Source organism: Protopterus annectens, chromosome 3.part0 (genome assembly GCF_019279795.1).
Source record: "Protopterus annectens isolate FY-2018-M chromosome 3.part0, PAN1.0, whole genome shotgun sequence".
Classification (NCBI taxonomy): domain Eukaryota; kingdom Metazoa; phylum Chordata; order Ceratodontiformes; family Protopteridae; genus Protopterus; species Protopterus annectens.
Genome location: NC_056731.1, coordinates 1,244,420,349 through 1,244,432,709, shown reverse-complemented (window position 1 = coordinate 1,244,432,709; position 12,361 = coordinate 1,244,420,349).

Genomic DNA, 12,361 nt, shown 5'->3' with positions numbered 1-12,361 from the left:
GTGATTCTCTGAGTGTAGGAGCATGGCCTGTATGACCCTCCATAATGAGAGTACACATGGGTTGTGATTCTCTACGTGTAGGAGCATGGCCAGTATGACCCTCCATAATGAGTGTACACATGTGTAGGAGCATGGTCAGTATCACCCTCCATAGTGAGTGTACACATGGGTTGTGATTCTCTGAGTGTAGGAGCATGGCCAGTATGACCCTCCATAGTGACTGTACACATGGGCTCTGATTCTTTAAGTGTAGGACCATGGCCAGTATGACCCACCATAATGAGTGTACACATTTGTAGGAGCATGGCCAGTATCACCCTCCATACAGAATGTACACATGGGTTGTGATTCTCTGAGTGTAGGAGCATGGCCAGTATCACCCTCCATAGTGAATGTACACATGGATTGTGATTCTCTGAGTGTAGGAGCATGCCTAGTATGACCTTCCATAGTGAGTGTTGGATTTCATTTCACAGATAGTTGTAGTCCTCTCCTGGGTTTTGCATGCTACAACCATCCCTCCCAAAAGTAAAATGGACTGCTCTAGAGATACTGGATTTGTTTTGGCAGACATGTTTTCTGATATATGTGAGGTCTGACTCTGCAATGTATTCTGTCATTCCCTACTGACGGACATCCTCAGATCATCACAGTGCTTTACCAGAGGAATACAAGATGTATGATGCACAGAACAATATTATGAGCCCAACTATGCACATTCTTGCCCAAAAGGCCAGTTTACAGGTGTGGTTACAGCCACCTGCCTGCTGAAACTTTGTAAACAGTCCAGCAACTTGGTACTGTACTGGCTAGGGATCCCCTGCTTGTGTGGCATTCTTCCAACCTGACAGGTCATATCCTGGTGTAGACATACCTCTGAACATTACATTTCTTGTCAGATGGTCCAAGGGCTTGTCCAGCAGTTTCATCCAGTCTACATAGACTAGTGTTATTATGGCAAGTTAGTTGCATATACTTGAAGACTGACGTTACAATCTAATGACAGACATTACTGTATCAGACTTCCTGACCTGCAGAGAACTCCTGGGAATGCAAAACACCTTACCCTACCACCTTCCTCAGTATGTAGGGCAGTATTCACTACACATGCCTATCATGTTGCCTTTGTCCCACTTTCACTTATGACATTGTCCAAATGTGTTGCTGTCACAGGTTTGGAGTGTATGTGTGTGTGGGTACTGAGTGCAGCATACTGTGCAGAAATGTCCATCATATGTGAAGTATAACCCAGATAGCACTGTAACTTACAGTCTCAGTGGCACAGCAGTGCAGAGTAATATGATAAACCCCTGACACACACACTTGTGTGTGAGGGTTGATAGATTGTTTTGACATTAGTAGGTATGGTTCCTGAGTTCCTTATCACCCACACAGATGAGAGTGTAGGCCATGTTACAACACAGAGGGATCAGAGGACTTTAGTGTGTGTTCCCCATGTACATTTACAGGGAACACATCAGTAGGGGTATTCAGGCAATTGTCTTGTCATGGCACAGGTTATCATGTTTGTGACAGCCCTGGCAATGTGTGCTCTACTGTTATTTCCCTGTAGACATACATGTTACTGCTTTTCTATGGGAGTGGGTGGGGGCATCTCTCAACTCTTCATATTGCTTTACATTTTGTTGCCATTTTGCAAATATTGTGCATGGTCTTGTAGACTACAGGCATATCACTACAGAGAATGAGGTCAGACTGTGATGGCATACATTTGAGTTTCAGACTTCTTGCCCTTCAGAGCCTTATTGCAACTGCAGAACCTGCTGTGTTATCACTGTATAAATCTGTATGGGTGTGTGACATCACTGTTGTCATTTGTGGGCCTGTGCCAGACATTTTTTATGGTTTTCTACAGCTGACTTTCTGGGTGAGTCTGTGAGGGTTGAGTATGGGACCCTTACAGTGCCAACCATGTCTGTGACCTATGACCCCCCCGCCAGTTACCAGGCCCACCCAAATATACTGCAGTGGTATCTGTCACCTTTGGTACTTCTGCATAGTGTGGGGATGACAGTCTTGGCCAAACAATTCCTGGTGTTCTATATAGTTGTCACTTGTGTGCTGGTATCCCAGTAGCTCACCACAGTCCCTTGCATGCATACTGCAATACCATAGGTATGGTACCAAAACATAGTAATCCAGTGAGTTATTGTTAAGAAAACACACTTACCTTGTGCCTACAGCAGAGGCGATGATGTTGCTTGAGGGCTGCATATGTTGGATGCACACAGTACACAGCCTATACAAGGTGGTAACAGGTTGTGTGGTGTGTGTGGCATCCATTTTACTGTGTGTGCAAGTCGAAGAGAGGGGTCACTCCCTGGGCCCTTACGGTGTCAGTGAGTGTGCTATACTTTGCCTCTTTGCCAAGGCTTGGGCATACTGGTCACGCTTCCTTCTACCTACGAGTGCAGGTTCAGGGGGTTCCACCTCTGAGTCCCTCAATGCCTGAGGGGATCTTGGCAATGGTGGGGGGCTGTATAGCCCTTCCCCATGCTGATGCTGCCGCAGCTGTTTCCGCAGAATCATATTGTGAAGCATAGCGCTTACAATGAACATGTGGGCACATGTGGTTGGGGCATACTGCAGGGCTCCACCAGATATGTCAAGGCAGCGGAACCATGACTTGGGCATCCCAAACACATGCTCTATAATGACTCTGGTTTGTGCATGTGCCTCATTATGGCATCCTTCAGTGTGTGTGCATGCACTTCTGAATGGTGTCATCATCCATGGTTCCAGTGCATAGGCAGCATCCCCCACGAGATGGCCATATGGGATGTTCCCCCTGGCAAATGCCTAGTACTGCTGTGAGGCATGCCAGATGTGGGAATCGTGATAACTAATTGGGCTGCCAGCACACACATTCATGATTATGCCCCGGGCATCACACACAGCCTGGCAGTTGATGGAGTTATAGCCCTTGCAGTTTATGTAGACCTTACCCTGTTCACTGGGTGGTGCTTTGATATGGATGTGCATGCAGTCTATGGCACCTAGTACCTCTGGGTAGTCTGCTACATGGTGGAAGAGACACATATTGCTGGCCCTCTCCTCAGGGGTGTGAGGGAAATAAATGTGTTCACCGCCGTGTGTTGGATGGCATCCAGGAACTGGTGGAGTATTCTGAATGATGATGCCTGTGAGGCCCCCATGATGTCCCCAGAAGGTCTTTGGAAAGTGACTATAACTAATATTCTTAAGACTACACATACCTTGGTGTCAACTGGGATGGGTTCCTCTCTGTTGGTTCTTGATCTGAGGCGAGGACTGTACAGCTTAATGATTAGCTGTACCATGTCCCTTTCCACCCTGTATCACTCTACTATTTCCAGCTCAAGTAGCCCTTGGTAGGTTACCCTCGGTCTAAACACTCTCCTCCTCTTCCTCCATGGCCTGTGGTGGTTGTCAGCATTATCCTCCTTACCCCCCCTCAGCATCTTCCACATGCTGGTGTATCAGAGCAGTTGCAGCCCCTAACATTTTTGTGAGTTAAAATTCCCAGCAGTGTTCGCCTATGGTGCAAAGTTTGTAGGAAAAAACTGACTGTAGGGTGTTTGCAATAGTTTATAGTGGTATCCTGTTACTGCTGCCTGTGTGATTGGCTGCCTGTGATATATTCCACCTGCCAGCTACATAACTGAGGGGTTGTTTCCTTTTTTTTTACTACTTCCTACCAGTTTAAGCCCTGCGGTGCTCCGCGCAAACTCTTGTAGCTAGTGTAAATAATGATAAGCAAGATTTGATACTCCCCTGGCAGCGAACATGGGTCAAGTTTCTTGATTTCAGCTTCCTGTCACTCAGCAGCCTATGACACGCTCCACTGCTGATCTATGCTTAGCTCTGCACATCCTGTTTGTGTGGAGCTCCAATGTGCTTACAGGAACCATGGCATACCCCCCTGTCATGTCTGTTGCTCCTTGTTCTTACATGATCGTGCTATAGCACCTACACAGTTAGGTGCAGTGTGGCATTTACAAAAAATCTGTGATTCAGGTACATTACCCTCATTTGCATACCCACTGCCTTAGCCCATAGCTACTGCACTACAGCACAGCCTTTCCCCTTAGCAGCCAGTGTTCCCTACTATTTACAATCCGCATGCCATAGACTATAATGGCAAAATGCAGGTTTTCTTTAAAATCCACTTTTTAATTATTATTTTTTTTTTCGTAAAGAACCCCTTTGCACGGCCCTACACTGTGCGTAAACAGCCAAAACTGGCTATTAAAAAAATTATTTTTATTAAAATTCATCATTTTTGAATGCCAATGGCTATAAATTTAGCCATTGGCATGCCTAATATATTGAATGCATGCTGTTTTAGGATCTGTCATAACTCTGTTTTATTATATGCAGAAACGTATTCGGTTAGTAGCAGAATACGTTTTTGCAACTAACACTTTCTTGCATGGAGACCTGTCTGCTTGCAGAATCACTATTTTACCTCATTTGCATGGTTTTCACCTGCAAATGAGGTAATTAGCATTCTGCACGGATCTTCGTGCAAGAGCAGTGTAGGCAGGTTCGTGCATGTTAGGAACTGATGTTCCTGGATCACTCGGAAGCCATATTCCGTGCAGGAGCAACTACCCTGTTCCTGCATGGAATTAAAGGCTTCCTGAATCCTGAAGAATATATAATTTTCTCTATTATGTTATGACTTTTAACTTCCATTCTTTTCTGTATGATTTTCATAAAAATCTTATAGTCTGTATTATTTAATACCACAGGTCTCCAGTTCCACATGTCTTTTCTATCCCATTTTTTCATATACTACTAGGAAACTACTACATAATTCTTCATACTTAAATCCTTCTCTCAACTATTCATTCAAACTTCCAAATACATCTTTTGCCATATTGCCATATCTCTATATGTTTGATAGTCTTTCCCATCAGGTCATCCTGCTTATTCTGTATTGACTGTTGCTAATATTCCGTCCAATTCCTCTCGAAGTATTTATTTTTCTAATTCCTTATTATCTTATTCTGAAAACATTTTTACCTTCTACTGCTTCTTTCTATCTTAGACATTTTGCTTGCATACTCTACCACCACTTCCAGTATATTGTCTTTTCTGTTCTGAATTGTACCTGTTACAGCTTTCATTTCTCATTTTACTATTATCTTCTTTGCTCAAATATGCAGACACTTCTTCTTTTATTCCTTGCAAGAGATATCTTTGTTTGTATAATAGATGTTTAATTTTCTTTTGATTCATGTTGTATATTTGTTTTTCTTTAGTAAAATATGTTTACCATTCCTTTCAATGTTATTAAATGACTCATTAATTAACTTAGCATAATCTTAGTTATTTCCTATTTTGCTTTTGCCGCTCTGCATATAACTCTTATTATCCATCCATCCACAGCCCCTTTTTCCCATTTTTTGCACATGGGGTCGTGGTGTCACTTCACCAGTGACAATCATCTAGAGCCATGTTTTACACAGCCAGGTGTTTAGCCCTGCCACAATAGTTCTTCCATGCCACACACTTACATGCATGGCCAATTTATAGTGTCCAATCCACTTACTGCATGTCTTTTGGAATGTGAGGGGAAACTGGAGCACCCAGAGGAAACCCATGCAAACACAGCGAGGGCATTCAGACTCCACAGAGAAGGCACATCATTTCAGAATCTAACCAGGGTACATCTTGTTGTGAAGCAACAATGCTTTCAGCTGTGCCACTGTGCCACCTCTAAAATACTTATATTTTTCTTTAAATATTATCCACCGTTCAGACCAATTCTTATAAAAATCTTTCATATATATACAGTCATTCCAAAACTCCATAATAGTCCTTTTTCCTTTTTAACCATTTTTGTTTGTTCATTAAGCCTCTTTATTCCTTTTCCTGTTTTTATATATTCTTCATTTTTAATCTCTATCCAAATGGCAGCATGATCTGTAAACCCTGTCTCTATTGTTTCTATTCCTGATGATATCAAGAAATAATCTTCCTGTTCTTTGCTCAACTTCACTATACGTGCATCTTATGGATTCCCATACACTTTTTTTCTATATCTAATTACCTCTAATATTTTATTTACTTCACTACTTTTTTTCTTTTTTCTTCTCAAATTACAAATAAAATCCCCTACAATTATAATAGCCATGTTTACTGTTATAATCCAACAATTTTTAAAACATACTTTCTCATTCCTTACTTGTGATGTATGCATAAAGTGCAAAAATCTATACACTTGTTCATAGGTTCGTACTAGGAGAGCTACCTTTGTAGGGTCATTTTAAGCCTAGCCCATTTCCCCTTCAATGGTGAGACTCAAACCCTGTACCTTATCTGTGTGAGGTAAACACCTTAACCATTACATCAACTACCAACCTATCTTTTATCTGAAATTGTTACTCTACCCATTATGACTAATGTCACATCTAATATTTTAATTGACTCTGTACATAAAATACATATACCTATGCAAGTATCGCCTCCTAAATTCCACACCACATTACTTACCCATAACCTTTCTGTTTGTCTTCTTTCACTCTTATATAAGAATCTTACATCCTCCAAGATAATTGTATTTGTGTCAAGTCTTTTGCACCACTCCAAAATATCTAATCTTCTAACTAGACTTTTCATACAATTTACATTTACAGACTCTAATCTACAGTTATCCCTTTCTCTCCTCTTTAAGTATTATTGCTAAATCACTTCTTTACCCTGTTCATCATTTCCCTTTCTTTTTTTCTTATATATTAGACCCTATACATTTTCTTTTTCTTTCTCTTACCCTTTTACCAATTGAATTTTGCTTTTCCTTTGCTGCATTCAATTGTACATCTTTATTATCACTTATTTCTGAACCTTCTTCTATTTCTTTATCTTTATTCATCTCTTGTCTATCGTTTTCACCTTTCTGTTTATTGTCTCCCACTGTTTCTTGTTCTGTACATGTTTGCTCTTGCTTTTTTCCTTTTTGCGGAACGCCTAACTCCCCCTCTACAATATTTGCATTTTCATTACAATCCATCTATGTATGACCATTTTTTTACATTTATAACATTTCAAATCACATCTTTTTGCATCATGTGCCATTTTCCCACATATATAACACCTTCTTTTCCCAGATACTGAATAAATGATATGATTTCCCACAAAAGAAACGTGTTTTTCATCAACCCCAATAGTTTACAACATCTTTATCACCTTTGACATTTATAATGCTAGGAATATGTATAATATTTTCATTATCACATTACAATCCCATCCTCATGTCCATAAACCTCTGTTATCATAAACTTTCAAAATGTTTATAATGGCTTTACATATTTTCTTTAAATTGTTCTTTTAAACTCTCTTTTTCTACTTGTATTCTGAAATGATTATGTATTTTTCTTGTTTCTCTACAAAATGCTTTAAAGATATACCTGTCTCATTAATAACACTCTTTATTTTTTCATATTCACCTAAAAATATTTTCATTGTATAACCAGTCTCAGAAAAAATGTCACAGAAAGTTTCTTGTTAATGTGAATAAAAGCTCTTACTTAGATGCCTTTGTACCTAAAGGCATTATTACATTATCCCAAACTTTATACCTATCATTTTTTCATCTTCTTTACTGGAAATTCTTACAGTAAAGCTTTTTTTTTTCATCTTAGTCCCTGCATTGTTCGTATTTTCTTTCTACTTTTTTTCACTTTTCATTACTATTTCTGTATATCATTTCTTCATCGTACTGTTATGTGTGTCTTCAATCTAATTGTTATCCACAATGTCACCTCAAGAAGTATGTTCCCCACTCTCTGGCTCACTAGTGTTAAACATGTGCATTAATGAATCATCATGCACCCCCTCCCGAATGGGATATTGTAATAATATATTCATTGGCTGTCTCTCTTCTTCCCTGAACAATCACTGCTGAAATAAATCCCCAAACTCAGTCAAAGGCTCGACTGCCTTTTCTCACCATCCAATCCTTTCTGCATCTCCATTCTTACAAAAAGAAGACTTGCCTGTCTTCTTATCTTTTTCTTCAATTTCCACATTGCACTCAGAAGGCTTACATGCCTTCTCTCCCAACTCACTGCAACTTCGCTCCAGTCCAGAAGGCTTACCTGCCTTCTCCTTTTTCCCACCAGCATCTGCCATCATAAAAGCAATATCTGAAGGTTTGGCTGCTTTCACTGAAGCAGAAATACCACAGCAAAACTCTCAAGGATCCATTTCTCTCCCTCCCTGCCTCTTTGAGTCGCCACTGCACTCAGAACAGACTCCCAAGATCAAGCTGAGTAGGGAAAGTTCCCAGTCCCATGGCCAAATTTTCCCTAGTAGTATAAAAACCACCTTGGGTATCCCATGAAAAGATGCCACTAGCCTAGTGGGACTAAGCCAGTTAACAAAGGATAAAAAATAAATTAATAAGTCAATAAACAAATAAATAAATATTACTTCAAGAACAAGAATGCCTAGTTAAAAAAATTCACCGCACACCTAGTTTACTGTCTGATCATGCTCAGATAGAATGTGAACTTAATACCAAATAGGACAAGAAAGTTAGGATTGAGAAGACTAGAGAAATTTAGAGAAGTATAAGATGGAAAGGCTGAGAGGCCTGCAAAAAAGGGGCAACAATATGAGATGAAGCAAGGAGGGAATTAGTGGAAATAGAAGGGAAATATACATATCATATGGTTGAAGTTTCAAAACTTTGAAATCCTGAATGGAGATCGGCATACAACCTGGACCAGGAGATTTCCCTTGTCGTTGGTGTAGTGCGATTTCTGAGTTGGCATATTTAAGTTGCGGGTAGTGTGGGGTGGAGGGGGGGCTTCCCCCCTGCATACACATGCTTTAGTGTGTTGGGTGGTGTTTTTTTTTGGGGGGGGGTTCACAATTTCGAGATTCCAAGATCTTGAGATTCTGAACTCGATATTCTGAAACTCGAGATTTTGGGATTTCGAAATTTCTTAGTGAACCCATATATATATATATATATATATATATATATATATATATATATATATATATATATATATATATATTCACATTATAATCTCAAAATACTGAAATGTTGAATTTCAGTATATCGAGACTATAAAGTCAAACCCACAAAACACTGAACACCCAAAACCATGAAACTTAAAATCCCGAACCTAAACACACCATACACCACACTACTCATACACTACACTACCCACACTACCAAAAAAAAAAACAAAAAAAAACCACACAAACATAACAACACACATCTACAAACCTACACTACAAATAAGCAAGGTGCAAGCCCCCTACACCGCCCCATGTGGGGGGCTGCAAACCCACTTATATAGTCTAACTCAAAGATCGTACCAAGCACTAAAAGACAGCACACTCACAACTAGACATTCTACAGTCCCACGCATGCGCACACACATATACACCCACACACACACACACACACACACACTCACACACACACACACACACACACACACACACACACACACACACACACACACACACACACACACAAACACACATACATGTATCACACATATACAAACACCACCACAGTCAGCAATTAAACAATCATACATTTACCCGCTACCCTAACCCACACGTACAACTTCCAAACACACTGACATACACTCAAACACTTGCCCAAAACCCTTACAAACTAGTAACTTACCTTTAATTCCACCTAAATCCACACAGGAAACTGCAGACCATCCATAAATACACTCCACATCACATACTGTTAAAGCATAACCGCAAATTTGATATATCCGCATTCGCAGTTATGCACTTTCACTATTCTGCAGATTCAACTTTATGGTCTCGATATACTGAAATTTGACATTTCGGTATTTCGAGATTATAAAGTGAATATATATATATATATATATATATATATATATATGTGTGTGTGTGTGTGTGTGTGTGTGTGTGTGTATGTATATATGTATATATATATATATATATATATATATATATATATATATATATACACACACACACACACACACACACACACACATACAGAGGAAGAGAGAGAAGTTGAGCTTATTAGGAAGCAAGTGGCCCTAACACAGAAGTATTTTGGTCACTCCCCAAAACTAAAAAAAAATTTAGCTGATATGCTTAAGGTAACAAAAAGCAGAAAGAAGTATAACTATGATCAGGAACTCCCAGTCAAAAAAAAATTGTAGAGAACCAGAAAAAATATTGTAAAAGTGGTACAAAAACTTTACATAGAGCAAAAAGCAGAGAAAGACTGGAAGGCCCACTATTATAATTTCATAAGAAATGGAATGACTAGTATTTACAATATCAAGAGAAGAGGTAGAGGAAAAGTTGAACATTTAGTCAAGAGGAAAATAGGCTGGAATGGAATCCCAGTGAAGCAATGGAAGATGGCTGGTTCAGAGATACTTGAGGAACGTCTCTCTTTATTAAATGGGATCAAGGATGTAAGTGAAATACCATAATCCTGGAGGAAAACAGTAATCTCTTTTATATCAAAGGAATGGAATGACCCAGCCAGCCTAGGATCATACAGACCAATAGCAGTTTTTAACATTAGTTGAAAGATATTCGCCTCAGTTGTAACTTGCAGAATTGCTAGGATATTGCCAAGAGCATTAAAACTAGATCAATGTGATTTTATTAAGACAAAGCAAACTTTTGATAATATTTTGTTGGTTAATATGATGCATCAAAAGGCAGAAGATAGAGAAACACCACTAATGATGATAGGGTTGAATGCAGAAAGGGCATTTGATAGGCTCTACTCGGTGTAGTTATAGAATATTCTAGCAGTCATAGGATTCCCACAAGAAATAATGCTAGTAATACAAACAAAACCTGTACACAGAATCTGAAGCAAGAATTAAAGTAAACAGTAGAGTTACATAATAACTTTTAGTTAAGAGGCACAAAGCAAGGCTGCCCGTTATTGTTTGCAATTTACTAATAGCCACTAGCTCAAAAAATAAGACAAGCAGAAATAAAGGGTTGGCAGGTGAAAATCAAAGAATACATGATAACAATTCCTGTTGATGATATAATCATTTTTAACAGACCTCAGGAAGGATTTAGCAAGTCTATTTAAAATATTAAGACAATTTAAAAAATTGCAGGATACAAAGTTAGTGAAGACAAGACTGATACTATATGTATTAATTACTCATCAAAGTATCAGCAAGTCCAAGATTCTCCCAGTCTTTGGGGTAACTTTAAGATGAAATATTTGGGAATATGGATATTAATAAAAATCAGGAAATTTCTTGGAGAACCTTGGAGGGCAATGTGGGAAAGATTAGAGAGATTATTAAATGGTGGGAAACTAAGAAGATAGACTTGGATCAGAGAATGCAAGCAGTGAGGATATTCATATTACCATTAGTGTTATATTTAATTCAGTCTTTCATTTAAACAACAGAGAAAGATGATTGAAAGATCTCCAAATACATGTGGGATGGACAGAATCCTTGAGTAAAGTACGAAATTATGCTGTCTACATGTGTGGGGGAGTAATGAAACCATTCCAACCAAGGCTGATTTATTATCTACAAAAGGTCAGATTCTTACCAACTGGAAAGAGATGATGCTAAATAAGGCAGAAGACAATAAAAATAGTCAAAAGTTAATCATCTGGATAAAATTAACTAATAGCTCAACTAGAGAGAAATGCCCAAGATGTCTGAGAAAATATTGGATACAACGATAAAAGCAAAACTAGGAAAGTGGTTGAATTCTGATTTGAGCCAATAGAGATTGGCAAGCCAGAGTTCAGGGTGAGCAGACACATGTAAAAGGATCAGAGAATTAAGTGAAGCAAAATATATTATTGGGAATAGTTGAGAAACAGTGAAAAAGAATGGACTGGTTGGAAGTGAGGACCAGATGTGGTATTAAAGAAAGTGATTGATTGGTATTCAGAGGATTGCTGTGGGATATTAGAAAAATGATATGGAAGTAGAAAAAGGAATAAAAAGAAACCAATACTTTTACAATTTCTGGTAGAAATGAAGAAGCTAAAAGAGAAATGATTAGTTAGCAGACTTTACAAAGCACTAATAGACAGTAACAAGGAGAAATATATAATTGGTCTAGTAACAATTTGGGAAAAAAACACTAGGAGGTGTACGATTAAGAGAATACTGGAGTGTAATATATGAATTTCCTAAGAAAGTAATGAAAGATCCAAATATTTAGGGTGAAAATGTCTGCATAAATATTTAGATTCCAAACAGATTAAATAAGATGCTCCAAGGTGTGGGCAATAGATGCTGGAGATGTTAGCAAAAGCCGATAGTAGATTGGCAGCACTTATTTTCGAGTGTAGTAAATTAAAGGAGTTTCACCTTGGATTGAATAGATTAGTGGAAAA